The sequence below is a fragment of the Columba livia genome, chromosome 3 (genome assembly GCF_036013475.1).
Source record: "Columba livia isolate bColLiv1 breed racing homer chromosome 3, bColLiv1.pat.W.v2, whole genome shotgun sequence".
Classification (NCBI taxonomy): domain Eukaryota; kingdom Metazoa; phylum Chordata; class Aves; order Columbiformes; family Columbidae; genus Columba; species Columba livia.
This window is the reverse complement of record NC_088604.1, coordinates 58,102,280-58,128,779: the sequence shown is the minus strand read 5'-3', so window position 1 is coordinate 58,128,779 and position 26,500 is coordinate 58,102,280. Positions and strand designations below refer to the sequence as shown.

General features: G+C 39.2%; 1 protein-coding gene across 48 annotated transcripts in view; it reads left to right on the top strand.

Moving 5' to 3' along the window:
* The first annotated feature begins 831 nt into the window (after nucleotides 1-831).
* EPB41L2 (erythrocyte membrane protein band 4.1 like 2) overlaps nucleotides 832-26,500 on the top strand; it is a 103,192-nt gene continuing 77,523 nt past the window's right edge. For 8 of the 48 annotated variants that reach the window (XM_065056986.1, XM_065056970.1, XM_065056973.1 and 5 more), the window contains exons 1-2: nucleotides 876-960; nucleotides 5,003-5,083. The gene's annotated coding sequence lies outside the window, so the exon portion shown is untranslated. Of the gene's footprint in view, nucleotides 967-1,323; nucleotides 1,406-1,443; nucleotides 1,454-1,889; nucleotides 1,987-5,000; nucleotides 5,084-5,565; nucleotides 5,651-26,500 lie in introns of those variants that run through there. The other 40 variants (XM_065056972.1, XM_065056968.1, XM_065056984.1 and 37 more) reach the window with 26 other exon arrangements.

Sequence of the window (26,500 nt, the reverse complement as noted above, 5' to 3'; positions counted from 1 at the left end):
CCTCAGCATGAAAAAGCTTTGCCTTCCACCCAGCCTGAGCCTCTCAACTCAAACCTGCTGTCCCTCAGCCTCCCATTGTGCAGCACCAGTGAAAACCCCCGCTGTGTCTTCGTGGCCACCTCCCCATGGGTTTTGGGACGGTTCTGTTAGCCCCCCAGTGTGGTCTCTTCCCCAGGCTGAGACAGCCCTATCCCTCAAGGCGCTCCGCACAGGACAGGTGGCCCCCCCTCTGCGATCCCTCCGGTGTGTCCGTGTCCTTCCTGAGCGGGGGGGGGCCCGGCTGGGAGCAGCGTGAGCTCTGGGCTGAGAGAGGGGGGGTCTGGGGAGCTCTGGGCTGAGAGAGGCAACCGCCTCCCCGCAGCTGCCGCTGCGCTTCCCGCCCGCAGGGTCGCGGTGCCACCGCGCTCCTCCGCAGCCCGGCCAGCGCTCCCCCGCGCAACACGAGTCTGCGTGGAGACGCCGCTGCGACAGTCGCTGCAGGGACAGCGGCATCTCACCGCCGGCACGGGCAGCACCGTGCCCGGCCAGCCGGGGCCCTGCCTACACAGCGGCGCTCCCAAGCAGCCACCCCTCCAATGCGGGTGTCCCCCAGCCCACACGCCACTCGGCTGCAGCTGCAGGCCAGGCGAGAACCCCCATTCCGGGAAGGCAGTGGCGGTTGGAGATGGCTCAGGAAGGAGGGGCGGGGCGAAGCGCCCTCTCTGATCATTGACGGCTGCTCCAGCCAATGGCAGCGGGGCGGGGGTCGGCGGCGACAGCGTGGGCGGAGCGAGCAGCCGACGGGCCGGCGCCGGGGAGGCCCGGGCTGAGGAGGTGACGGGGGCGGGGCGCGGGGGCGAGCGGGGCGCGGATTGGCTGAGGGGCGTGGCCGGCGGGGTTTTTCCCGGGCTGGGCGGAGGGCTGCGGTTTGGCCACTGCAATTTCGTATGTGAGCGCGAGCGGCGGGTGTCTGGGCGGCAGGTACCGGTGAGGAGCGGGCGGGAGGGAGTGGGGAAGCGGGTCCCTGGGGGAGTGTGGCCCGCAGCCAGGCGGTGGGGAACGGGGGTGCTCGGGAGGGCGGTGGGAAAGGAGGGGGAAGGGGGGTTCTGGGCCACCGCAGCGCTGCGGGGGCGGGCGGCCGTGCGCCGAGGGGGCCACTTTTCCCCGGACCGGTCCGGCGTTTTCTCCCGCTCTGCGCCGCGGGCGGAGCCGGGCCGGGCGGTCGTAACTGCGGTCGGACCTGCCGCCTCTCTGCCGACCCTGAGCGGCTGTTGGGCGGGCGGGAGGTCGGTTGGGGGCTGTCAGAGCCGGGGCTGGCCGCGGGAGGAGCGGGGACGGCAGGGGGCGGCAGCGGCGCCGAGGAAGCGTGTCCGGAGCGTCGGCCGCGGCGGGGGAGATCCCCTCCCCGCCGGAGCCCCTCGGGGCGGTGGGGCCTTTTTCCTTCTCTTCGGGTGGGCGGGGGTCTCTGGGCGGCTGACTCGTTCCTCCTTTCCGCGGAGGTTTGTGCACTGGTCTCGGCGAGCCGAGGCCAACCGCCCGGAGCTGCTTCTCGCCGCTCGGTTTCAAATGTCCCTCGCGCGGCGGCCGCCGCGGGCGCTGCCCGCAGCCTCCGTCCGCCCGCCCCGCCGAGGGGCGGCTCGGCGCTGCGCCCCGGCCGGGGCTGGACGTGCGGTCACCGCCGGCCCCGCATCTGCGGCGCTTTTGCGCCTTCCGTCTCCTGGTCTGAGGCGCGAAAGAGAGGAGTGCTTTCCTCCGAAAATCTGCCCCGATTTCTGTTGGTTGCTGTCCCGTACCCGTCGTGTGGATGCTGTGCGAGGAGAGGTGGTGGTTGTTGTTGTTGTGGATGCTGTGCGAGGAGAGGTGGTTGTTGCTGTTGTGATTTTTTTGTTTTTATTTTTTTTTTTTTAAAGCACCACTCCTTATTCCGATCACTTCATCTGTTTGCATCTTCGGCTGTTTCTTTCTTAGAGCAGGAAGTGAGAAACGGCAGAAAAGTGAGCTAAATAGGTAAAAATCGTTTTTACTCTACTGAAATGTGCACGTAGGAAGCTAAAATATAGACAACTTGTTCTCTTTCAATAAGTAGAGTTATGCTGTATACCACAGACATAACCATTAACAATCTAAACAATTTAGATCCTTTTCCTGACACTGAATCTTTTCATAGCCCCATGTACCTGCTCTTGTCCACGTTACAGGTACATCTATCACCATTTCATTTTGTTCCCTCCCTTTTTAATCCTTAAATAGACCCTGCACAGAAGTTGTTTATCAATAATCAGGTGGAGGGTGAAACTGAGGAAGACTGTACATTCCTAATTTCCTTTCTCTTCAGGATTAGAATAAAAAACATTGTAGTATCCTATTGTATGTTCTTTATCTGCTGTTTGATAAAAAATAGTCTACCTTTCGAAATGGGGTGATCTGGCCTCTGCCTGAACACTGTGCACAGAAGTCTTTAAAAAACTTGAGATGTTATTTATAACTTTAAGCCCAAAGTTCTTTTCCTATTATTGTTCTTCTTAAAGCTTTGATTACAGTACTGTGAAGTCTGAATACTCTCAGAAGAGCTGTTAACACTGTGGTAACATTTTTAGCGCAGCAGCTCTCCACAGGTGACGATCCCACTAAGTTGAAGATAATCCCTTTTGATGTTAACATACATGTGTATGGCTAGAATGGACTTAAAGGAGGTTATGTTATGAATGATTGCTGATTGACATAAAGGGAGCTGGCTTGAGAGTTTGTCATCTTAATAATTATGATTTCCAGAAACTGCCTCTGAAATAAATCAGTGCCACAGAACAAGTAATAGCCAGCTAGGGTAGTAAGTTTAGGTTAAGGTGCTTTGATACCAGTAATGACTAGCAAGCAGTTCAATGAGGTTGTTTTTTCTTATAAAGCTGTCTCAAGACCCATTCTTTATTAGAAACATGTAATTTATAGTTTTTTTTTTCATTGACATATAGTGCTTTGCTTAGCATTACTGCCTTATTTTCTTGTCTGCTAGCATAGGTACTTCCAGAGTGTTAGTGAAATGCAACAAGGAGGTAATTTTGCAGAACTTAACCTTCAGCAAATTCTCATAAACTTGCATATTTCTAGATTTGGAGAGTTTAAAATGGCAAAGTACTTTTTTAACAGGAACTATCTAAAAAATAAAGCCAGATCCTTTGGTGTAATAGTTTAAAGTTTCAAGCAGCACATAAATTTAGTCCCTAAGCTACAGAGCCAACTGGTTATAGAACAAACCCAGTTCAAAACCTGTTTTGGGGCATGTTAGGTTATGCAGGAGCCTTTGGGCTTAGAGTATGGCCTTCCATTCTGTGTTTTCAGAGGTTATGGATCTTGAAGTATATATATCAGCAGTTTGTACCTGTGACAAACAAGCTTGCACTTTAACTATGTTATTTAGAATGATCTAGACAAGGCTTTCAAATTGTACACATTCTGTGTGCACATGTGTTGAAGAAAAGAGTTCAAACTTCTTGACAGCCAAGGCCACATGGAATAGACTTCCAGGCTTCATTCCTTTGGAAATTTACCTTTTGTTCCACTTCTAATTTGGTAAGTCTTCAGCGAGTGCAGTCAATTAATAAGAAATTTTGAATTTTGTTACCACTTTTTGATATAACGTAAAAAGTAGGAGCAAACAAGGGCAGGTGTCTGAAGCTGGTCAGACTTACTGATGCCTGTTATGTGGGTTTTAGGTGGCAACACTATGGACTGAAGAGCTCTCATTTGGGGAGGGTAACCTGAAGAATAATTGTATTACTTATTGGATTCAATATGGTGTGAATCATGTAGTGAGTGTGGACATAGGCAAAATATGCATTTTTCATTTGGGCAACTCCCAAGTCGTACGTTTAAGGATTAAGAATGTGGGTCATAGGTGCAGAATGGAAAAATTTTCTGGGAAGGCAGACATTTAAAGGAGGTATTGTGGATTGTGATTAATAATAATTTGAACATAAGTTGTCTTTAAGTTGTGCAAAGAAATCAAACTAGGTATGTAAACAACATAAAATATAAGATAAAAAAAATCTTTCTGTAGTTGGTGCTTATGAGATTCCTTTTTGAATTCTGTGTTAACTTTTGGCGTTAAGCTTTATAAAGCTGATAGTAATAAACTGAAAACATGTAAAATGTTACAAGAATGGGGAAGCATGTTTCACTGCAAAAGATTGATTATTTAGGGACTAAAAGGAGAGCGGGGGGGGAAAATTGTGACATATTTACCTGTAATGTGGACAAGAGCAGATAATAGTGGCTATGAAAGGATTCAGTGCCAGGAAAAGGATCTAAATTGTTTACGTTGTTAGTAGTTATGTCTGTAGCATACAGCATTACTCTAATTATTGAAAGAGGACAAGTTTTCTACATTTTAGTTTACTATGTGTAAATTTCAGGAGGGTAAAAATTATTTTACCGAAGGTGGTTGTGTTTAGTCTACTTGCCATTATATATTTTTAAAGCAAGATGGAATGCTTTCCTAAGATATACTAATTTGAATGGTGGGTTTATTCTGGAGCTGATCATAAGTTGGAGGTAGCGAGAAGGGAGAAGGTGGGCTTGCTTCCTCATCACAGGCAAAATTAACGCAAGCAAAGCAGTGTTGGAAAACTCTCCATTGTATTCTTGCACAATGGTTTGACACAAGAAGGGATGGGAGCAAGAAAAGGGGATGTGAGAGCGTGTGATTGTGTTATAGCCTGGGTTATATGAGAAGTCAAACTGCATTGTAAGCGGTTATTTCTGGCCTTCTAAATTGGAAGAAAAGACTCCTCTTGACTTTAACTGTGTTAGACATTGCTATAAACAGCAACACTTCTACTTTTTAAAAAGAGATAAAATCAAAGTGTAGTTTAAATGATTGCATTTTTTTTTTCCTATTTGGAATGGTGTTCACATTTAAAAATATATTACTTGTTTAAGCATAGTTCAATTTCACTTACCTTTTAAAATTTACTCAATGGGATAATTTTTGGTGTGATTTGACTCCAAATTTATCTCTTTCTTATAGGTAAAGAAGATATTGTGCTGTTATCCAGTTGTTGTAGTTGGTTGCATTCTACTAATCTTCAAGACTTCCACTGAGTGAAAGGTAACTCGTGATTATTTTTTTTAATATCAGAAAGTTCAGTGTAGGAATTTACTACATAGATGAAGTTCTGTGTTCTGTTTCACCTTCTCAAAAGCTGTTGATGTGATAAATTTGCATTATATTACAGTTTTGTAATATTATGCAGGAAAGAACATACTGATACAGTAAATATTTTGACTTTTAGCAAGTCTTAAATTATTAAAAACTTCACGATATGAACTCTTCTGTGATGGCAGTTTTACTAGTAACTCATTTCTTTCATAGACTACACCTTGTCTTTGAACGCTTTGTAAAGATTTACAGACTAGGTGAAGGCCATGTCAACATATACGGGTTAATTACTTTTGGGTAATTGAAATTAGGCATTGTGTTTGGCTAGTGAAATGAGAAAACTATGTTCTGTGTATGGTATGAGATTATAGACTTTCATGTAATGCAAGTGGGACAGCTCAGCAAGAATTCCGGCTTGTTTATTTTAACAGACTTGGGGAAAAAGAAGTTTGTTTCTGTTGCAGTAGTGTCTGATGTTTTAGTGGCCCTATACCAACACGGCATTACAGCAACTCTGTAAGTACTGCTACCTCCCCAAGAAGCTTTATAGGCATTGTTGACAGTAATTCCGGATAGCTTTCTCTAATTTCAGTTTACAGCTCATGGCTTCGTTTCTCTGTTTTATATTCTTTATGTAGTTCTCTACGTCTGGCATACTACCTTGAAAATAGAAGCAATCTTAAGGAATCTATGGACTTTATATGTAAAACTTCAAACCCCAACAAAACAAAACTCAAATTCTGTTTCTCTTCTCAAGTGATTCTCTTTACCTTCTTGTCTCTACAGTCGCACATCACAACTTTCTTTGATGGCATTATGTTTGTGACCGGACTCAAGTATGTGATGCTTTGAAGGCCTGACTTTGGTTAAGCTGGCCTCTTGTCTAAAAACTGATTGGCTGGCTCTGAATATTCTCAGAAGCAGGTAGTAGTGTTTTTTGGGAAGGTTTTTTGGCTGGTGATTTTTTTTTCTAATGGAGATAAGGTACTACTGCTGTTCATCTCTGTGTCGTGCTTTTATTAATAGTAGTTGGCTCTTCAGAGACCTCGTGAAGGAGCACTCCAGGAGGATCTTCTCTTTAAAGCTGGAGGCTTCTTTGTCAGTGTCTAGGACATTAACTGGATGTTTTACTTGATGTTATATCTGCAATGGTGCTTGTATTTGTCTTTGTCTTGTTTTGTCCTCCCTGGATTCTTGCTGAGGGGTGTGATGTGATCTGTCTTTTAACTTACCTTGCTGTTACTAAGTGATGCAGCCTGTGCACTCTGTAAGGTCATTGTTAAAAGACTTTGGCAGTGTATTATAAAATAGGGTTAGCTAAGGACAGTTTAAAGGAATGTATGGATTGCCTTGGTGCTCTAGGTTTAAATCTTTCCTTTTGCTTCTGACATTGTCTATGTGGTTTGCTGTTCGCAAAGCAGTAGTTCTGGAGAAATGTTCTGTAGGAAAAGATGTTCAGTTACCAGAAAATAAAAATAGACTCTAAAAAAGAAGTGTGGACTCTCTGAAAGATCAGTTTCATCTTAAATTGCTTGCACTGATGACAAAGCAGAGTTTAACCAAATATTTATTGTTGAAATTACTCTGTAATTAGTAGTGTTGTACAGCTAAATGTAACACCAGATTTTACTGTAAATTACTGCTATCCCATTACTGTGGTTTGAGAAGTATAGACTATAACTGTGGTATTCTTTTTAGTGGCCTGGATAAGAATTTGACTACAACGTTTTAAGAACATAGGTTTTGTATTTTTAATAACATTCTTCAGTATGTTTTTAAAATGCATCATGTGCTCTCTTACCACAATGGAAAATAAGAACAGCTTTCTCTAATTTGAAATATTCAGTTATCCTGTATATGGGATTTAAAATATATATTTGTGTTACAAGCCTTTGAATTCATACTAGGCAGACCTTTACATTCTGGTTGACTCAGCATGTTATCTGCCTTCTTCTGAAAATCAAACCAAAATTAAAGTTTTATTATAAAAATATGCACTTGGGTTTCACATTTGTGTGAACATTTTTATTGCTTCTAGCTACTCCCAAAAGTAAGGATTCATTAATAAAATAATTTCAATATACTGAGTATGTCCTGCAAAGTCCTGTGAGTTTGAACAATTCAAATTTGGATCTGAAAGTTCTTGTTCAATTTCCAAATATATTCTTTTGTCCTTTGTAGACATAGCTTGTAAATGAACTATTTGCTGTTTCCTCAGCTGAAAGAAGCTGTTTTATCCCATTTGGCTTCCTCCTTTTGAAATTGTTCCTAAATGTGTTACTTAAATAATACTGTAAATGCTCTGTCATCAATCAATTAAAGAAACGTGGCAAAATAACAAGCCTGTGTATCATTGATCTTCCCTTAGAGGACTGGATCCTTTTTTCTTATATGGCTTTTTGGGTGCTTTTCCTGGTAGGATATTGCATTATAGGACCATGAATCTGAAGCAAATCCAATGTCTGGAGGAAAAGAGGAGGCAGGGGAAAACCCAAAGAATGTTGTAGCATAAACTTTGTACTTAAGTCCTTGTTTGGTCTGAAGGCTGCTTTGTCCTCTCTTTGGTCAACGCTTTTGTATTGCAGTAATCTTTTGTCAAAGAGACAGGTTAGCTACATAATGGTCAGAGGCAGCTGCTCACATCAAGCCTGGGATTGCTATATATCAGTGCTACTACTCCTTTTTTCAAAAACTGCAATTGCAAATGACTTTAGTATTAAACCTATTTTGGACCTCTAGTTATGTCATGTTAATTCACTTCAGCTGTTGGATATTTGGGCTTACTTTCACAGTGTAGTTTCTCTGCTTATGGTATTCTTGAGGCTATCTTATAGAAAGCATTAATGTTTAATGAGAAAAATTGTAGAGGAAAAAAATTGTCGTGTAGGTGAAGGGTTAACAACTTTCCTGCAGAGTGAACAGGAACCTAAAAAAAAAAACCAAGTTAAGGTATTGTAAATCTTGTGTATTGCCTATTTTGTGGGTTGTCATTAGGAGAGATGGTTAAATATTTTTATTTAAGAACTTAAGGGTAGTTTGGTTGAAACAAAAATGATGTTGATAAAAACTTCTATAAGATACAGGAAACTTCATAAAGCTTTTTTTTTTAAAAAAAAAAAAAAATTGTCATTGGGGTTCATTTTTGCTTTGTGTTGTGGTGTGTGTGGGTTTTTTTTGACTTCGCATGGTCATGTTGGAGGTCAATTCTTTTTCCTGACAATACTCTTCTGACATTGGGCTGTGCTTTTGATCAACTGCTACTTCAGAGCTGAAAGTGATCATAGTTCTTGTGATTGATAGGAAAAGTGCTTTAAGTTTTAAGCATCAGGAGCTAATGCAAGATGTTGTTATAAAATACGTTGATGTAGTCATGTTTTTTTTATTTGTTCGCTTCTGACCTTAGTAAAGACGTATGTCTTCTTTCATTGGGAATTAATTGTATTTTCCTTGAGTGCTATTTTCTTTTTTCTACCTCTGTTTGTTTATTGGATGCTGTTTTCTGTTAAATTTGGTCCCTCTTTAAATTGAGTTTTGCAGTTTCTCTTTGTGAGGTAACTTTTTAGTGGAAAAGGTGCTTGTTTGTTGTTTTTTTTTTTCCTTGTGTGTGTGTTGTGTTTGCTTTTGTGTGTTGCTTTTTTTTATTTTAGTAAACTTAGGTGATTCTTAATACATAGTTAGTTGAGCTGAAGCTTAGTAGTGTAGCAGGCCTGCTGCACTTTTAGAGCATCTCTTAGAATAATACCCTATTTTTTATAAATCCTTTTGAATTACACTGTCTTAGGTAGTACTGATATGTTGCCAGTGGTTTCTGTGTCACATCTTGCTAGTTCTTCCCTCACCCTTGTTTTTTTTTCAATATAAAATGAAATAAAGGATCCCTCTTTTTCTGGGGAAACAAAGTTTATGATGTGTATGATGTGTATGATGTGTATGATGTGTATGATGTGTATGATGTGTATGATGTGTATGATGTGTGTGGTAGCTTTTTTTTTGTGTGGCTGTAGAGTTTTTAATTTCTTGTAGAGAAGCGCAGATTTTGCTGACTAGCTTCAGGTTCTGCCTGCCACCAGTGTGCTGGAGCCAGTGAGTTACCTGCAAGTCTATTGCTGCTCTGTGTGTGTTTGGGGAGTGTCTGCAGGACAGTGCTGTTTTGTGATAGTATCTGTCTGCTGTCAGATGACACTTCAGTCCTTTAAAGTATCTTGTCCTAGTTTGAAGAAGAGGGTTCCTATATTCTTGTGCAAAGCAATGGTGCTTCATAACAAATATGACTCAGACGAGTCTAATTTTCTTACACAGATGCAAAATATCTGATTTTGTGCAGTTAAGTCTTTTTTTCCCAGATGTGTTTAGGTATAGTATTATTCCCTGATAGTTCAAGAATGTAACTGGTACTTGAATAATTGTGTGGAAATTCTCTTACTGAAGTTTCTTGTTGTAGGGGCTTGAGTAACTTTCTTACATGACAGAACAATATTAGTTTGATTTCTGTACAGAAACAAAGTTGGAAAGTTTCGCAGTGTGTGCTTCCTGTATAAAATGAAAAATGAAACAATCATAGCATAGCAACTTTGAGCCAAAACAAAACTTAGTGGGTATTATATATTTTTATTAGAACAGCAAGATTCCAGTATAATGAGAGTTCCACCTGTATCGTTATTGTTGTTTGCTATTGTTAGGGTATTAGCAGTTATCTTTTTATAGAAGATGAACCATGTTTTGCCATTACATTTTCTGCAGACTTGAAATTATAATTATTTCTACTTTTCAATAACATAAAATAAAATTATGGAAATTTGTTTTCTTTAAAGATATTTTTGTGGAGCATTATTAGTCTGAAATGGTATGTAAAGTATGATGGCATGAGGGGAAAATGTACCACTGTGTAGGAGTGCATTAGATCTGGAGATACTTGAGACATTTCTGACTATGATTCATTATTTCTTTGTCTGGTTTGGTGAGCTTAGAGTGTGACTTTTGTACCTTTGATCATATGTATCTTGTATGTGCAAACCTTTGAACGGCAAATTTGGCCACTAACTAGGTTGCTGGTTTTTTTTTTTTTTCTTTCAATACAAAATTTGAGCTAATTAATGATATCAGTGGGCAACTCTATGGATCATTCAAGGACACTACTTTTGAACAATTGCTCCTATTGTGGGACCTTTAAACCAAGAATGTACTTAGCGCAATGCCTTTAAAGTAGGAGGCTGAGTATCTGTAGTCTGTATGGAGGTTACATTAAGCAACTGAAGTCGGGCTTCCATTTTCAGCAGATGTTTTGAGTATGATTTCTTTTCCCTCCACTACATTTCAGTTTATCCTCTGAAGGTGTGGTTCCCTGCATTTTTTTCTCCTCTTCATCTTTTCAGCTCCAAGCATGCCCTTTGTAACTTCTCCTCCCCACTTCATTTTCTTCTGTTCTCTTGTCTTTTTTGATCTCCCCTTGAATTAAGTCTAATCAGTACAATTGTTTACAAAGTCCCGTACTACTGAAGAATTGAAGACAGCTAGTCATCACTAAGGGAACATTTGTAGGGAGTTGATAGTGTTCTGATGGTGATACACTGCAAAGGTATGCAAAACTTTGTCTCTGCTCTAAGAAGGAAAAGGTTACCTGAGCCACAGCTGGAATTTTTAAATGCTACACTACTTAAACATGGAAGGCTACTTGTTGCTTTATATGAAGGTGATCACATTCACGGTTTTAGCAGAAATTGAAGCAGCCACCTCAAAATTCTGTGTTTAAAATAGGCAACGTAGCTATTACTGCAAATGAGGTAGTCTTATATAGATCTTACATCAACATGATGACAGTATAAAGACTATTCTGCAAAATCAAACTAAGCTGAATATGCTCTCATGCAGTGCTTCTAACCTTTTGTGTTGAAGAGTTGTTCCTCCTTTCACCCTGCTAGGCAAAGGGATATGCCTTGTTGTCTTTTAAGGTATGTCTCCCTTTGCCTGAAAAACCTTTCAATTTACTCAGGTGTCTCTACACTCGAAAAGCACTGCCATAGGTTGCACTTACTTTTCAAGAGTATGCAGTCATTCACATGATTAAAACTGTCTTTGATGCTGATACCCTGAAGGGCTGGTAATTCTGCAAAGGGCTAAACTGTTCTGCAAGAGTTTTGCCAGCAATTCGGTGCTTTTCAGTCAAGAGAGCAGGTATACTACATTCAGTTTTCCAGTCTGATCAACTGATCTGGTTGTAGTTACTTTTTTGAACCATTTCCATGTTTTGTTGTTTTGCTGCTATTGTTCAAAGCACACCTGCAGATTTTACTGTAGAAGTCTGGAGGAACAGAACAGTAAGATCAAGCTCCTCTTTAAATTTTTGGCTTGTTGCTGCATAGGGAGAAGTGATACCGAGAGAAAGTCACTGATGCATGTGGAGTGCATAGATACAAGCTCCTGGCTTTGACTTCTACTAGTTTTCAGTTTCTTATTGCTGTGCTAAGGAAGGCATAACTGTTTGGGGTGAGAAGTAAGAGAAAAGGAGGAATCCAAAATGCATTTTTTTCTTCTGTTTTGGTGTGTGTGTGTTTGTGGTTGGTGGTGTGGTTTGTTTTTTGTTTTTTTAAGTTCAAAAGTCACCTATTTTTTTCTCCAGCTTTTCTACTCTGTAAGGATAAGATGTATTTGTTCCACCCCATGGGTTAATGTGGCTACTATTTTCCTTCTTAGAGATAATGGGCTTTGTGGCTGTTTGTCTGGCATCGTAATACAAATAGTGATATTCAGAGGTCTGAGTAGCAGCTAATTCTTAAATAGCATAAAGTAGAAAAAGTGAAGAGACTTGCAGTCTGATGTAATGCAGTGACTCTGCATTATTGTGGTTTTGTGTTCATAAGATATTTGAGTCAGCATAGCAAAGGATGATCAGTAAGATGCTGCTGTGTTTCCTGTGAGTGGTTTTGTTTCCTCTTATGTAGGGAATTTTGACTTAAACATTTAATTCAATCTATAAAGCTGAAATATTTCTAAAACATCTTCACTGACTGTTGTTGCTGTTGACTTAAAGGATGTATAATAAATACAGGAACATTAATTAACACAACTAATCTCTTCTGGTTATGATAGACTGTCATTGCCTACAGTAATATCATATTTTTAAGATGTGTGACTTTTCAGTTAAAAAACTTCTTGCATCAAAATGGTTATTTACAGTGACTTTCTAAAATCACTACCAGCAGTTTGCGTAAGAGAGGGTGTTGAAATATAGCAATTCTTAGGCAGAAAATACCTCTTAGGGAGGGATTTATTGTAGTGAAAATTATGATTCTTTTGTGTCTTGAAAAAGCAAAGACAGATGTATTAAGAGATTTCTGAATGTTTTCCAATGCTTTTATTGTTTAGTGATCTTATGATTATTGTATCTGTGGTATTCTGTAGCTTACATAATCATTGGAAGTTGAGAGTGTTATTAAACATGAGGTATCTCCTGACCTTTTGGAAAAGGTTGAGATGCTGTTATGAGAGTTCTAAATCAGATCTGCTGAGTTCTTGTAATAAGATGCCAAAGACCCTTCACTTTTTTTCTCTTCCCCATAGAATATCAAGTATATTTTAACTCTATATATGCTTTTGTTTTCTCTTCTTCGAAGTTAAGAAACTTAATTAAGCGGCTTAAGCTCTACACAGGCTGCACATGAACTTCTGATGTATTTTATGATAGATACCTCTAACATACCCTACTGAACTTGGTATATCCTTCAAAAGAAAAATATATGGAAGTTGGTAGAGTCAGTTCCCTGGGTGAGACTGAAGTGCTTTCTGTATTGGCTATATGTGAAGATGTGTCTGTGTCTAAACTGTCATTGCAGCTTTGAACCTGTCCCTTAGTGCTCAGATCAGAAGTAGACAGACTACCCAGCTGTGAGTAAAAGTAACCTTTTGTTTTAGGACTTGATACTTCTGTTGCCATACATGGTGGTCGTGCTCTCAGCTTCCAGTCCAAGGGGTCACCATGCCCAGTACAGTAAACTGCAACAAATTCTGTGCCCTTGTGACATGGGTACAGAAATGATGCCGTGAGTTATTTGTAGTCTGAGGGACGGCTGCTGCCAAAATTTCTGGATGAATGTAAAAAGTTTTGTCAGATTTGTCAGCTGTAGCTGTTGAGAGATGTTGATAATCAGCATGAACTCAGTTTGAATACTTGCAAAACCATAATGGATATATGGCCAAAATTATTGAACTAGCAATTCAGGAGGCAGGTACTTTTTAATCTGCATCATCCTCTCAGCATGATCAGTTCAGATACCTGCAGCAGGCAGAGATTCTAGCTCTCTTTGTGCTTTTATCATTAGTTAAGTGTCCATGTGTTCTTGCGTGCAGTTCCTTTGGGTTAAAGGCATAAATTAGTTTGCATTCTGAGTGTAGTATTGGATGGGGAAGGGATGGAAGAAACCCAGAAACTCATGATAAGAGTCCTGCAAACTGAATAAACTGGATTTAGAGACCCCCTCTATCTGGTATCAGCTGAAATTGACTTATGTTGCTGGATTTCCTTTTGCTAACTTATTTCAAAAACTTTTAATGAGTGTAGTAATAGTATGGTTAATATAGGACATAAGCAGTAGAATTTCTGTGTAATCAGTTTTTCATGGATTTGAAATATTGTTCCCCTCGTGTTCTTTCTCCTTTTTCCTCCCTGCTCTGATGCTCCACTATACAATATTCAGTAGTAGCTGGAAGTTAGTAATATGGGAGTACTGAAATACTAGTCTCTTTTAGCTAGTGGTGGTAATATTTATGTTGTTGATCTTCTTGTAATCCTCCTCAGAATTAATTTCAAGTTTATCTGAAAGCATCAGGACTTCAGATATTTGAAACTAAGTTCTAATGGAAGAACTCCTGAGGCATGCTAAAGAGTAAAGTCAGGAGCCTGAATTTTAGGAAAGCCAACTACCAGATCCTTACGGAGTTAGTCAACAGGATCCCCTGGGGAACTGCCCTCAGGAACAAGGGAGCAGAATAGAGCTGTCAGATCTTTAAGGACACTTTCCATAGAGCACAAGAGCTCACAATCCCCAGGTGTAAGAAACTGGGTAAGGAGGGCAAGAGGCCAGCATGGCTGAGTTGAAACCTGCTGGTCAAACTCAAGGGCAAGAAGGAAATGCACAGGCAGTGGAAGGAGGGACAGGTATGCTGGGAAGAGTATAGGGACATGATTGAACCTGAAAGTTACTAGCAAAGGATAACAGATTAACAGGCAGTATGACTGCACAAGTCTTATTTCTTTAGGAAACCAGGCCAACAATTGTAATGTTTCAGTGTTCTTGTTGGAGTTCAAAATAGTATTTGTCATCCTGTTCCTAGCACATCTGATGATGGTTAGTATCTCATGGTCTCAGTTTGGCTAGATTATTAGCTGGTTTGAGGTATACTAGTTTTATTTTTGTGAAATACTTGGCATCTGTTATAGGAGAATATAAAGACATTCTTGTCTTAACATTTCTTTTTTTCCTGCTTTCCTTGGAGAGCATGATTAATCATTTTATTTGTGCTAGGAGTTATGGAATTGTTGAGGTTGGAAGATGGAGATGGCCTGGTCCAATCCCTTCTGCTCAATGTGGGGTCACAGAACCTTGTCCAGTCAGGTTTAAATACTTCGAAGGATGCAGACTCCACAACTTCTTTGGGCAACCTGTTCTTGTGTTTGATGATAGTCAGAGTAAAGGATTTTTTCCCCCTCTTATGTTTAAGTAGAATTTCCTTTGTTTTGATTCGTGCATATTGCTTCATATCGTTTTATTATGTACCACTGTGGAGAGCCTGGTTCTGTTTACTACCCTCCATCAAGTCTTTATACACTGTGATAAGATCCCCTGACCCCAGTCCTTCTCTTTCCCAAGCTAAACAATTCCATCTTTCTCAGCATCTCCTCATACGCCAAATGCTGTAAGCCTTTAACCATCTTTGCTAGACGTGCTCCAGCACATCCTCACCTCTCTTGTACTGGGGAACCTAAAACTGCATGAACCTGCCAACCATAATGCGCAGCAGGGACGTGGTGCCATTCTACCAGGAATCCATTTGCATCTGTTAGATATGGGAGAGGGTCCTACCAGTCTGTCTCGTAATGTTCTCTCACATGTGGTGTGTGTACATTTTGCCAAAGATTACCTTGGCACGCCTTATAAGAACATGAGGTTCGTATTTGGTTCTGGAGACCATCTTCCAGGCTTGTATAAGGTATTTCGGATGGTAGTAACAGGGTAGGAGAGGATTAGTCAAAAGAGGCTAAATACACAGAATGGGTTTTACTTTTAAATATGTATGCATATGTATGTACATATGAAGTTTGCCTAGCTTGTTATTTATTAAACTAATGGTTAAAAATTAAAAGTTACATGATTTAGCTTATAAAGCAAAGGCAAGAGATTTCTTCACTTTTGTTTGATTTTGATCATTATTTATTTGTACAGATACGCATTGAGGAGATGTTGGATGGGGCTTAAATTCTGTATGTGAGGCACAGCAGTTAGACTTATGGCAGTCATGGAAATGTTATGACTGGGAGACAGAAGTTAGTTTCCAATTTCAGTTGAGAATTCTGATTTACTTTAGCAGGCTTTCCCCCCTCTGAAATCTTTTACACTTTTGCCTGCTCTTTACTTCAGTAATGGTTGATACTACTTGTAAAACTGAGTATTTGTAGACTGCCTTTTGGTATTGGGCGAATCTTGCTGCTGGACAAACTTACTCTGTGTGTTGTTGACTTTTGTTCCAAAAGCCACGTCAACTGTTTTGCGATATCCTCTGTAGACTTTTAAGTGCACTCAGCTGCATAGATCGTACTTAGCAACTGAAACCTCTGACAGCTTGTCATGAGTAAAAGGTCTTATTTCCTCCTTTTTGTGCAAATAGGAAGAGATGTTAACTAGCAGAAGGATGTTGCAAATTGGGGAAAATACTGTCATGATCTCTACCTTAGTAACACTTAAGTCATTTGCTTAGCATCTTTCTGTACATGGATGACTCTTGTCTGTTAGAACTAAATGACAATTGATTCTTCTTCTTTGGAAGCCTTATTATGAATGTAAGAATTTTCTTAAATACATTGAGATTACTTTTGACACAGGGTTTTCACATGGTTATTAATACCTTCTTCATGTTTGTTCTTCAACAAGATCTTTTGAATTTGTTAGCTATCCTTAATTTTTCCTTAATGAGGACTCTTGAAATCCTAGCTTTGGTTTGTCTAGTGCTTTATTTGTATTACTCATATACTAAATTAATTACTGGAACATTGCCATGCTGTAATAATGAAGCAAACTGAGTGCCTAGGCACTGTAATGCTGTCTGTTATTTGATTCCGTGACACATGTATTTTGCTTTTCTGCTTACTATCTTTCTGTTGCTTTTTTAAGCATTGCAAGATATCCATCAACCCGTATGTATCCTGTTGTTTAATTAAAACGTGTGGCATGGAAAAATTGTAGCAAACTTCCTTTTCCCATGACTCGAGTGTAAAACCCATAGTCCTTCACAGGTATTCCTTTGCTGTTTCAGACCAGGAGAGAACCTACTAGTAGACCACTCAGTAGAGTAGGCCTGACAACAAATGGGGCCATGTTCACCAAATAATTATAACCCTGCAACATGTTGTCAAATGTTTAATAAGTGATTTGAGGCAGAGACTCTGTGTTAGATTCCAGAACTTGTCCTGGTGGTTGTCATCTGAGTTAAGAAAATATAGAATAAGCTTGATCAAATGAAGTGAGTATTCCATGCAGAGAATTAACTGAGCTTCTTTGAAATGTGGAAGCTATGCTGCTTCTTGTTCTCTGACCTTAAGCACGTGGGAAAGAAGATTCTAAGCAAAGGGAAAAGGAAATTGTCTCATATTTATTAAATCCTTTTCCTATCAGGAAGCATGCATCAGGATTATATGCTTGGCAAGCAAGAGTACATATTTTGGCACATAGTTCTCTCTTTGTAACTTTAACAGCCTGCCAGCATTGCAGGCAAATCTAGCAGCAGTCTGTATCCCAGACAGTTTTGATTATAAATCCCAGTGCCTGCAGCAGGGTAGAAAGTTCCATGGGGAAGGGTACTATTTGATCTCCTTACCTCCTTTTCCTTCCCTGGTGCATGGGGAAAGAGAGGGTAAGGAATAGCTGGAGAAGGCAAGAAGATGGCCATGCTGGTAGTAACCTTCTCTGCATCCCAGTTAAATATCCTGGGAATATTGCCTGAATTTGAGGATGTTTCAGGCTTGTTGTGATGGAACCAATGGTCTGCAATCTAATTGTATCTGAAAGATCTTCTATAAACCATTGTTTGAGTGCACCAACCCCCAGAATTACAAATGCCATTGCCTACACAGGCATTCCAGAAATTTTGTAAGCAGTTTTTTCTTGCTTATAGAATGTCAAGTTGGTCATTATTTCCAATTTTTAAGAATGTGGCTACATCTTTGGCACCAGAGGGACTTTACCATAGTGTCCTTAACTTTAGTCTGCAATCAGTGATCAGGTGTGTATTGATAACAGTGCTGTTAGATGGGACAGTGGCTTCCCCATTTGCACAAGAGCAGGAGCAAAAATACTTGAGCATAGTTATGTTTTCTGTTAAGATTTTGTGATAGTGATGATGATGCTATTAAAATAGCTAGACATTTAAATGAAGTAAAACTTCTACCATGTGAAGAGAGCAAAATGAAGAGAGTAGATACACTTGTATGGGAAAGATTCTGAGGGAAAGTTGATGTCCAGTATCCTTTGGTTTTCAAGAGGAGTTTAGTACCTGTTTTAAAGCATGGAGATTTGTGGTTTTTTTTTTTTTTTTTTAGAAACTTCGATTTGTTATTATAAATATGTTTAATAAGGCTTAACAAGGTAGCTAAAGTGTTATGTTAACACAATTTGAGTATTTTATGTAAATTTTTATCATCCTTCTGTGGAATGAATATGAAGAGCACCAAATAATGAAATGGCATATGTCTTTCTAACTTTAGATTTTCAAGCAAATTGTATTTTATTTGACTTGCTTTAAAATATGTAAAGCTTACATCTTAAAATCTAGGATATTCCCTTTAATATTAAAGCTAATTCTTTGGGGGACTGGAGACAAATGTACAAGGAGTATTTTGAATAACTTGTTTGACTGTAAACTGCTTATAGGGAGCAGTTAAAAACATTTCTTGATTTTGGTTAAAATGTGTTTTTTTGCTTTGCATTTCTTAAGGAAGATTTTTAAAGCCAGTGAATTTTCTCAAATACTAAGAAGTTATTTAGGTTTTGAACAGTATCTGAACTTAAAATGGAAACTTTTCTACTGACTTACTTTTAAAATTCCTATAAGTTATGTAATGTGGTACATTTTTATGGCACGTTAATTCTGTATCTACGTATTTGATTGTGTGAAATGTCTGACAATAACAAATTGTTGGTGCTCTTAGCTCAATTTTATCATATATCTGTTAGTCTGTGGTTTGATCTCAAATGTAGCTTTTTAAGTCTGCAACAAGGAAAGCTGAAGCTATGGAGAGTAAAAACTTTGGTTATTGTGTACAGAAGCTACTCCATAATTCAAAGGAATTGGATTAGCACAACAATACATTTGTTTTTCTTCAAGGGAGCACTGAAGTGCTGCCAATAAAAGGACTGTTGAAATAAGTGTAGAGTCTTCCATATTTTCAATTATATCTACCACATGCAAAGTGTTTTGTATCTTATTATAATCAAGGTACTAAATGCTACTTAGTATTATAAAGATAGATAAAGGAGGGGTTGTTTTTATCTCATGTGAAGTGTGAAAGTTGAGCTCATAACATCATTAATGTATCTGTTTCCTGAAGATATTCATAAGACCAGATTGCTCTGTACAGAGATTCAAAAAGTTGATTCCCAAAGCCAGGACCACAGATTGTGAAGCCTTATCTTTTGATGCCTCTCCTGAGTCAAGGGTCCTGAATCTCAGTCCTGAGGCCTTGGTATTTCACAAGAGATCATAGCCATAGACAGGACAAAAAATACATTACTATTAGTACTTGTGTTAACCGTATCATATAATTAATTCATTAAGTTGGTATTAATTAGCAGAAAAGTGTTATTATTGTTTTTTGCAGATAAGGACTGTGTTGTCTTCATAGCATAAAAACAAACAGAAAGGTTTGATTACTTGTTATAATTCCTTTGGCAGCAATTCTTATTAAGGAAACTTCTGCCACTGTACACACTCTTCCTGTATTACCCTTTTCCCGTACCACATAAGCAAGTGCTGCTTCAACTTTCTCCACATATCCTATGAAGACAGAGACATTGTCCCTTGTTAATTTTAGTTAGCTGTATAGGGGGCTTCTCCCTAAACTAGGTATATGACATTGTTCATTTTAGACATCAGCTGGAGAGGTGCGTCTTAAACCAAAATCATAATGAGTAGTTGTAGCCTTACTAGGTGGTACCTAACATCCTTCTTCCAGGCATGGAACTGGTGTTCATTCAATTTGTTAACATTTAACTTGGTTAGGAATGGGCACACTTGATGCATGATGTGCACTGCAATGAAAAGCTGAATGAAAGAGCATTGCAATTTTTTTTTTAGGTGCACCAGATGGTGTAAGATTTAACTGGATGAGTATCATAGTTTTAAAAATGGTGCTTTCTTACTTACCAGTGCAATGATACACCTGTTTGGTATTCCTTAATGAAAGTAACAATGCTTGTTACTTTACTAAGACGCAAAAATAATTATTTGAAATTACAATTCCAAATACTTTATACTTATGGCACAATTCTGACTAAACTACAAAGCTCTTAATGACTGACATTGTGGAGAATAGTTTTTTTACACACTTAAGAATGAACCTATGGCTGAGAAGTCCTGGCAAGTTACAGATATTGCTGATAGTAAGAGCAGTATTGAATGGAAAATGCAAATGTCATAAAATATATAGCTTCATTCTGTGTAAAACGTAGGTAGCTGATGGCAGCAGTTCAGTTAGGTGTAGCTGTAAACAGAGGGACAGCTGTAAAGGGATGAAGAATTTATAGTATAGCTTTGTAGAGTTAATTGCAAACTTAATGCAGAAGAATGTATCCTGAGGCACTTCAGGAGGTTCCAGTGAAATAATTCACTGTAATAATTTAGCTGTAACTGGGAACAAACTCATTTCTTTTTGCTTCAGTAGTATTGTTAGCCTGATTTCTTTCTCTACCTACCCTTGTCCCCTGACAAATGTAGTTCAGCTGAAATGCTGAATTTAAATTCACCCCCTGTGAGAGCTGAACTGGGCAGATACCTGAAAAGCTGTCAAAGGTTGGAAATTTGGACAGAGGAGCCAGGAGCCCTGTATGAGGGCAGCGGGACTGGAGTCAATGTGCAGTGAGCTGAGGTGGGGGTGGTCACTGGGGCTCCTAAAATATGGGAAGAAGATGGAAATGGGAGCTACTATTGCTTCTGCAGCAAACATGAATTGGACTGGAAAAAGTTAGTCTTGTCAGTACTGCTGAGAAGCCTTGAGTTAGCACTGCTCTGTCCCTAAACTTTCAAATGAATTAAATGGTTAATGGGCTTACTCAGTGACATGACTGGTGCCTTTTACCAGAATAGACAAATCTTGAAAAACTAAATATCAGCTATGTTTAAAAATGTCTTTGTGATTTGCTTTCGAAAATGTGCTCATAATAAGTGATACCATGCACCTCCACTAATAGCTTCACTTTTCTTTAAAATGTTTCCCTTTAATTCTTTGGCGTATCAAGATGCTAGAAATAAGAGAAAAGGTTGAGGGAATCTTGAAAAGCCTCAGTGTTTCAATAATGTGTACCAAACTTAAAGCTAAGGTAATCTGAGAAATGTGGTGCTTGACCTATGATACTGCTTTAGCTTGCTGTTGGAATCAGATGAACTAGCCAAACCAGTAAATCCACTGTGTAGAAAATAGTATTCTGGAAAAAGACCACCTTCAACAAATACTTTGCAAATCAAATAAATGCATTAAGTAGCGTGAAAGTCTTTAGTTTCTTGGAAGAAAAGTCAATGCATAGTAACTAGTTTAATACTAAAAATTTCACTTGTCAAATTTGCTGCTGCTCAATAGTTCTGGATTGTTCACCTTTAAAACACAGTTTGTTGTGCCTGTTGTGGTAAACAGCGTTAAATCCAGTTGGTGGCCAATCACAAGTGGTGTCATACCTAAATATGATTGCCTTATGCTTAAGTCCAGAGACATTTCTGAAAAACCACATTACAATTCAGACTTCTGTAGAAGTGACAGCTGGGGGTTTCTGAGAGTTTAGAGATAAACTATATTAAACACTGTGTTAAGATGTATATAGCAAGATACACAGTCTGGCTGCCATCAGGTGCTTTCTGAAAGGAAACGACTTTTAGATCAAGGAGGTAGCATGGGCACAAAGTTAAAGTTAACAAAAAACAAAACCTCACCTTTTTTGAAGAGAAGCCTGATAGCCCAGTTTCGTGTATGAGAGTCCTTGGGTGGATTTTTGTGTTGCTTTGTCTTGTTCAGAATTTATATCTATTAATTGTCAGGTGGCGGAATTGTATGTTCAGTGCATGAGTCCCAAATGCGTTTCTGAATTAGAGATTCTAACCACGGTAAAGACTTGGTGTGTTTACTTATTGAGGTGCTAGTGTGTCTGACTTGACTTAATTGGGTAGTAAATTTGAGCTTTAGTTCTCAGCCTTTTCTGAGTGTTCAGCAGATTTTAAAACTGAACACTGCATGAAAAATTGTTTCTTATTGACTCCTTTGGAAAATTCAACAATAGTAACCTTTGGAGCCTGAAAGGTTTCCTGTAAAATATTGTCTTGAATTCAAGTTACCTCACTTCCTTCAGGTAGTTGCTCTATTGCTTTACAGTTTTAAAACCTAAAAGTTGAATGGTATAGTGATTTGTTAGCTTAGTGAGGAAGTAAGCAGGAGTTTTGCTGTATCGGTCTTTTTTTGCTTATAAAGAAATAAAGTGTATAATTTTCAGTCAACTGGAGAAAGTAATTTCATGATATCAAACACTTCTAGAGGTTAAATTAAAACTCTTTAAATGGAGGAACAGGCATGATGCTCTTGATACCAGTTTTGATGTGTGTATATACTTGCTTAGATATCTCTGACACACTGTGGATTTCTTATGGAAGTCACTTATTAACTTTCATTGTGAAAGCAGTTGCAGTCAAAGCAGGTTTTCTTCTAACAGCCAAAAATTCACTTCAAGACAAGAAATGCCTAAGCATTTGTCTAATACATTGACTCTATTAATTAACTGGAGTGCATTGTATTAAGTGATTGAGTGTCTGTGTGGAAGATCAATTATACTCTGGCTCATAGACAAATCTTAATGCTATAAGCAAGAAACTTCCCATGATTTGTCTGGGAATCTTTTCTGGCAAAGTTAGAGAAATACCTGGTGTCTGAACACGGTAAGAACTGCATTGTTGTTTTGATCAGGTACGTTGTGGAAGACAGCATTATACAAACCAGTGAGAATTCCAAATGGTCAGCATCTGCAGTTCTTCTGCAAATTTTCTCCAGTTAAGTATGTGGGGCTTTGGCAGGATGTGCAGTGACATCTGCCATGTCTCTCATGTAGGTTACGCCATAGCATCATAGAGCTGCCAAAGGGATGGGTGGGTGAGGCTTCCATAGTTTGCCAGGGACCTTCAGTGGCTGAGTGCTCACAGTGGTGCTTCTTTACTTGGGTTTCTTTTTAAAGTGGTAGACCACTTCCAGATTTATCTGCATATCCTGACTGAAAAAGCCCAAATTTCTAGTGTTAACATTTTTTCTTTTTCTTCTTTTTTTTTTACCACTATGTTTTTAATTATATGCTCTTTTTAAAATGGTAGACATAAGAGAACTTCAAGGAACAGGGTATTGTGCAGGTGTTCTTCATATGGCACAAAACCAGCCAGGATTCAATTAGTTACTTTGTGTGAAATTATTTTTAACCAGTCAATTTCAACAATTATCAGTTGAAAATCTGTGCAAAGCTTTATGGTTTGTAATAATCTGAATAATTTTCTGACCAATCTCTATTATTATAGCAATCTGTTTGGTGTCTCATGCAGGAGGATATTTCCTGATGAATCCTTTGCTGGTTGAGAGAGATAAGACTATAGTACACATCCATGTGTCTGCAGACATTAAAGTGTGTAAGCATGTGTTTCTTGTGCATGTAGCTTCTGTGAAACTCCTCAGTCTGTTAGTTTGGATCTCTTAGCACCATCTCATAGCTATTACTTATTTTACTCCCATTACTTCATTAACCTTTGTGAGTTGGGCTTGTTAAACGTGTGCAGGTGTGTTGATCTGGCTGCTATTTTGCAACTCCTGATTGTTGCTCAGCCTGGTAGCTCCTGAGTGTGCCTGTGGCAGCTCCAAAGAACTCTGCCACTTACACTGGATGCTTTTGGTCTCTCAGCACAAACAGCTATACTGATTATATCAGAGGACCTCTCAATTTCTATTAGGATATCAATATGACATGTCCTTCCATGAGCACCTGATTTGAATCAGATATTATTACTGTAATTTCATGTTAAAATTTGGAGTTGTAATTAGCTTATTGTCAGTGTAAGCATGGGTTGAAGTAAACCCTAGAACTATCACTTGAAGGCTTTCCTTTGTTTCTCCTGTGAAAATAATATGAAAGACTGTGAGACTTCTAGATTTAGCCTATGGATAACCAGAGCAAAGCAACTTGTTTGCTCACAAACTTTCCAGCAGCTCTGTAATGGATCTCTCGTGGCTGATACATGTGACTATGTTGCTCATAAATGGACCATGCTTGAGTGCACTGATGATAAAAGAAATGAGTGGATTATTTTTCACAATAGGCTGTTATTACTGACAGTGATTAAATTATGAGAGATTGCAGAACACATTCTTTGGGTGGCTACAAAGAGAGTTGTCTGTTCAAAGCAGCAGAGAAAGTACATTGTGTTTCTGTGTTCCTGTTCTGAAAGAGTAAAATTGTGTATAAAGGAGATGCTGAGCACTGTGACAGCAATATAAGTTGTCAAAGTCCTAGTTTCAGTTTTGGTGAGTGTTAGGATGTTTGAATTTTTAGTTGTTAAAGACTTGGAATAGGTTCCCTGGGTCATCGAATTGAAAGTCAACACATCAACTGTTTCAATACCTTTGCAAGTGCCATTGAAAGGGTGGTTTGTTCACCTCACTACTTTTTTAGGGAAAGTGGCCCCAAAATCTCATCCATTTGTTGTATGAAAAAACAGTTAACTTTTAACATAGTTCAGAAATTTTTACCCATTAATTTTTTGTATCAGAATTTTTCAATTAAATTGTTTACTATTTCTTTTCACTGTAGTGTTATTATATAGTTCAGGTTTCCTTATTCAGTGGTAGTGGAGCTCTGAAAGCTGTTGTAGCTTTTGCATTACAACAAAGAAACAATTGTAATGCATGTGTGTTTATAATGTGCTTTTCTTTTATGGTAATATCACTTTTATTCAGAAGTAATGTGATACAGAATATTCTGTAAGTCAAACATATTTAGAGACTTCATTAAGAATTAACATTAGTTGCTTTAAACATCTTGAGGTATTTTGATTTTTTTCCCTCTTGTTTGCATAAATAGATTTTGCAGTTTACTTTGGGTACTACAATATATGATCTGCTAATTAGTACTGATTGTTATTGTGGTGGTTAGTGGAAAAATAATATGGCAGTTACCATTCATCCTTTATTTATAGGTTCTTATTCGCTTTTCCCATGAAACTTACGGAAACAGGGCAAATGGAGTTCTGCACAAAGTGGGAAAACATTGTAGCCTGTTAGTATTTTTACTTTGTAGAGTATTACATGGGGCAGGGAGTAGACATCTAAGTTGGTTGATAAAGGTTTACCCAGAGTAATAATATTGGCACAGATGTAACGTAGTTTGTCTTCTCAGTAAGCGTTTATAAAATCCTTTTCCTCTACTACTGTGTCCAGTAACCTAGAAGATGGGGAGAAACTGAACAGTGCTTGCATGTGTTCCTATGCAAAAATGGAGGTATTGACTAAAACATGAAAAGGACTTTCTTCATGGGGAATTGCTTCTCCAGTGCATTTTCTGTCAGAGTGAATTAGCATGTGTTATGTACAGTTCACTTTCTCACAGGTCTTTATCTGCTATTTTATAGATGCTGCTTAAGTATCAGGCTTAATGTGTTTAGTGAACATAATATATTACTTTTTTCCTGTACTGGATCTTGTGCAGACTGACACAATGTGGGTCAGGAAAGTATGCAATACAAAAGCAAAGTGCCGGTTGCTGCTTGGGGTGAGCCTGCCAGGCCTGGCTTAGCACTCCATCTTTTGCCTTGTGCTGTGGGTCAGTCTCTGCTCTCCCCAAGACCTGACTTTTCAGCTCCTGCAGCAAAAATGATGAAGCAAGAAGTGGGCTATGTTGCTCTGCCCCTTGGCCTTTCCCCTTTCTCATGTTCCTCAGCAGTAGCTTGTGGCTGTGGCAGCCGATGAAGTGCAGGAGCAGAGCTCTGCAGTGCAGAGAGGGGCTGCAGCCTTGGGAAGGGTTGTGTTGGAGTCAGTATCTCAGGATACTGAGGTGACGTGAATGGAGGAGGGAAGTATAGGAAGGAGAAAGGAACACTGACTTTAACGAGTTTTTTGTCTAAAATGTTTGTTATTGCTAGTTCTTACGTTTTTGAAATACATTTTGATAAAACTGTCAGGAAAGACTTAAATTTTATTGCACAATGTTAGTAAACAGGGGACAAATCTTTGTGTTTTTCTGCACTGTGCAGAGCACTAGAACAGTGAGGTTGCTGACTCTTCTAGCTGTGACTATTTGATCTGCAAAAAAACCCAATACATCTTAATGGTAGTGAGAACTGAGAAAATACCAGCTTAAAATAAAGGGTTGCTGCCGTTTAGGCTAAGTTCATACTGTAGTTATGTGGCTCCAATACAAAGGGAAGTCTTCTGGCAAGATGGAAATACCACACACCTGCTGGTGGACAAAATTGCTGCTGTTTTACCCCTATGCTATTCAGCTGCACACTTTGTATAGAAAGTTTACTTAGAGGGTTTATGATCCTGAAATAGTAAAATACAATCTATAAGTTAGAAGTTTTACTGAAACTCCAACCTACGTATTGAGACACTTTCGGAATGGAGAATCTGGTTCAGTAATGGTCTAGTAATTCTGTTTCCTTTCACAATTTGCCTGCTAAGAGTGCACACCTGATTTCAAGTATGAAAATAAATCTACCACAGACTTTTCCTGAAAGTTTAGTGTAGAAGTATATGGAGATTTGATAATGTATCCTGTAGGGATCAGGACTCACGGTATCTTTTTTGGTGTACGTAATTTCCTACTCGTGATACCTAGGCTAGAGCTAGGGAGGGTGTGTTATCTGTATAGCAGT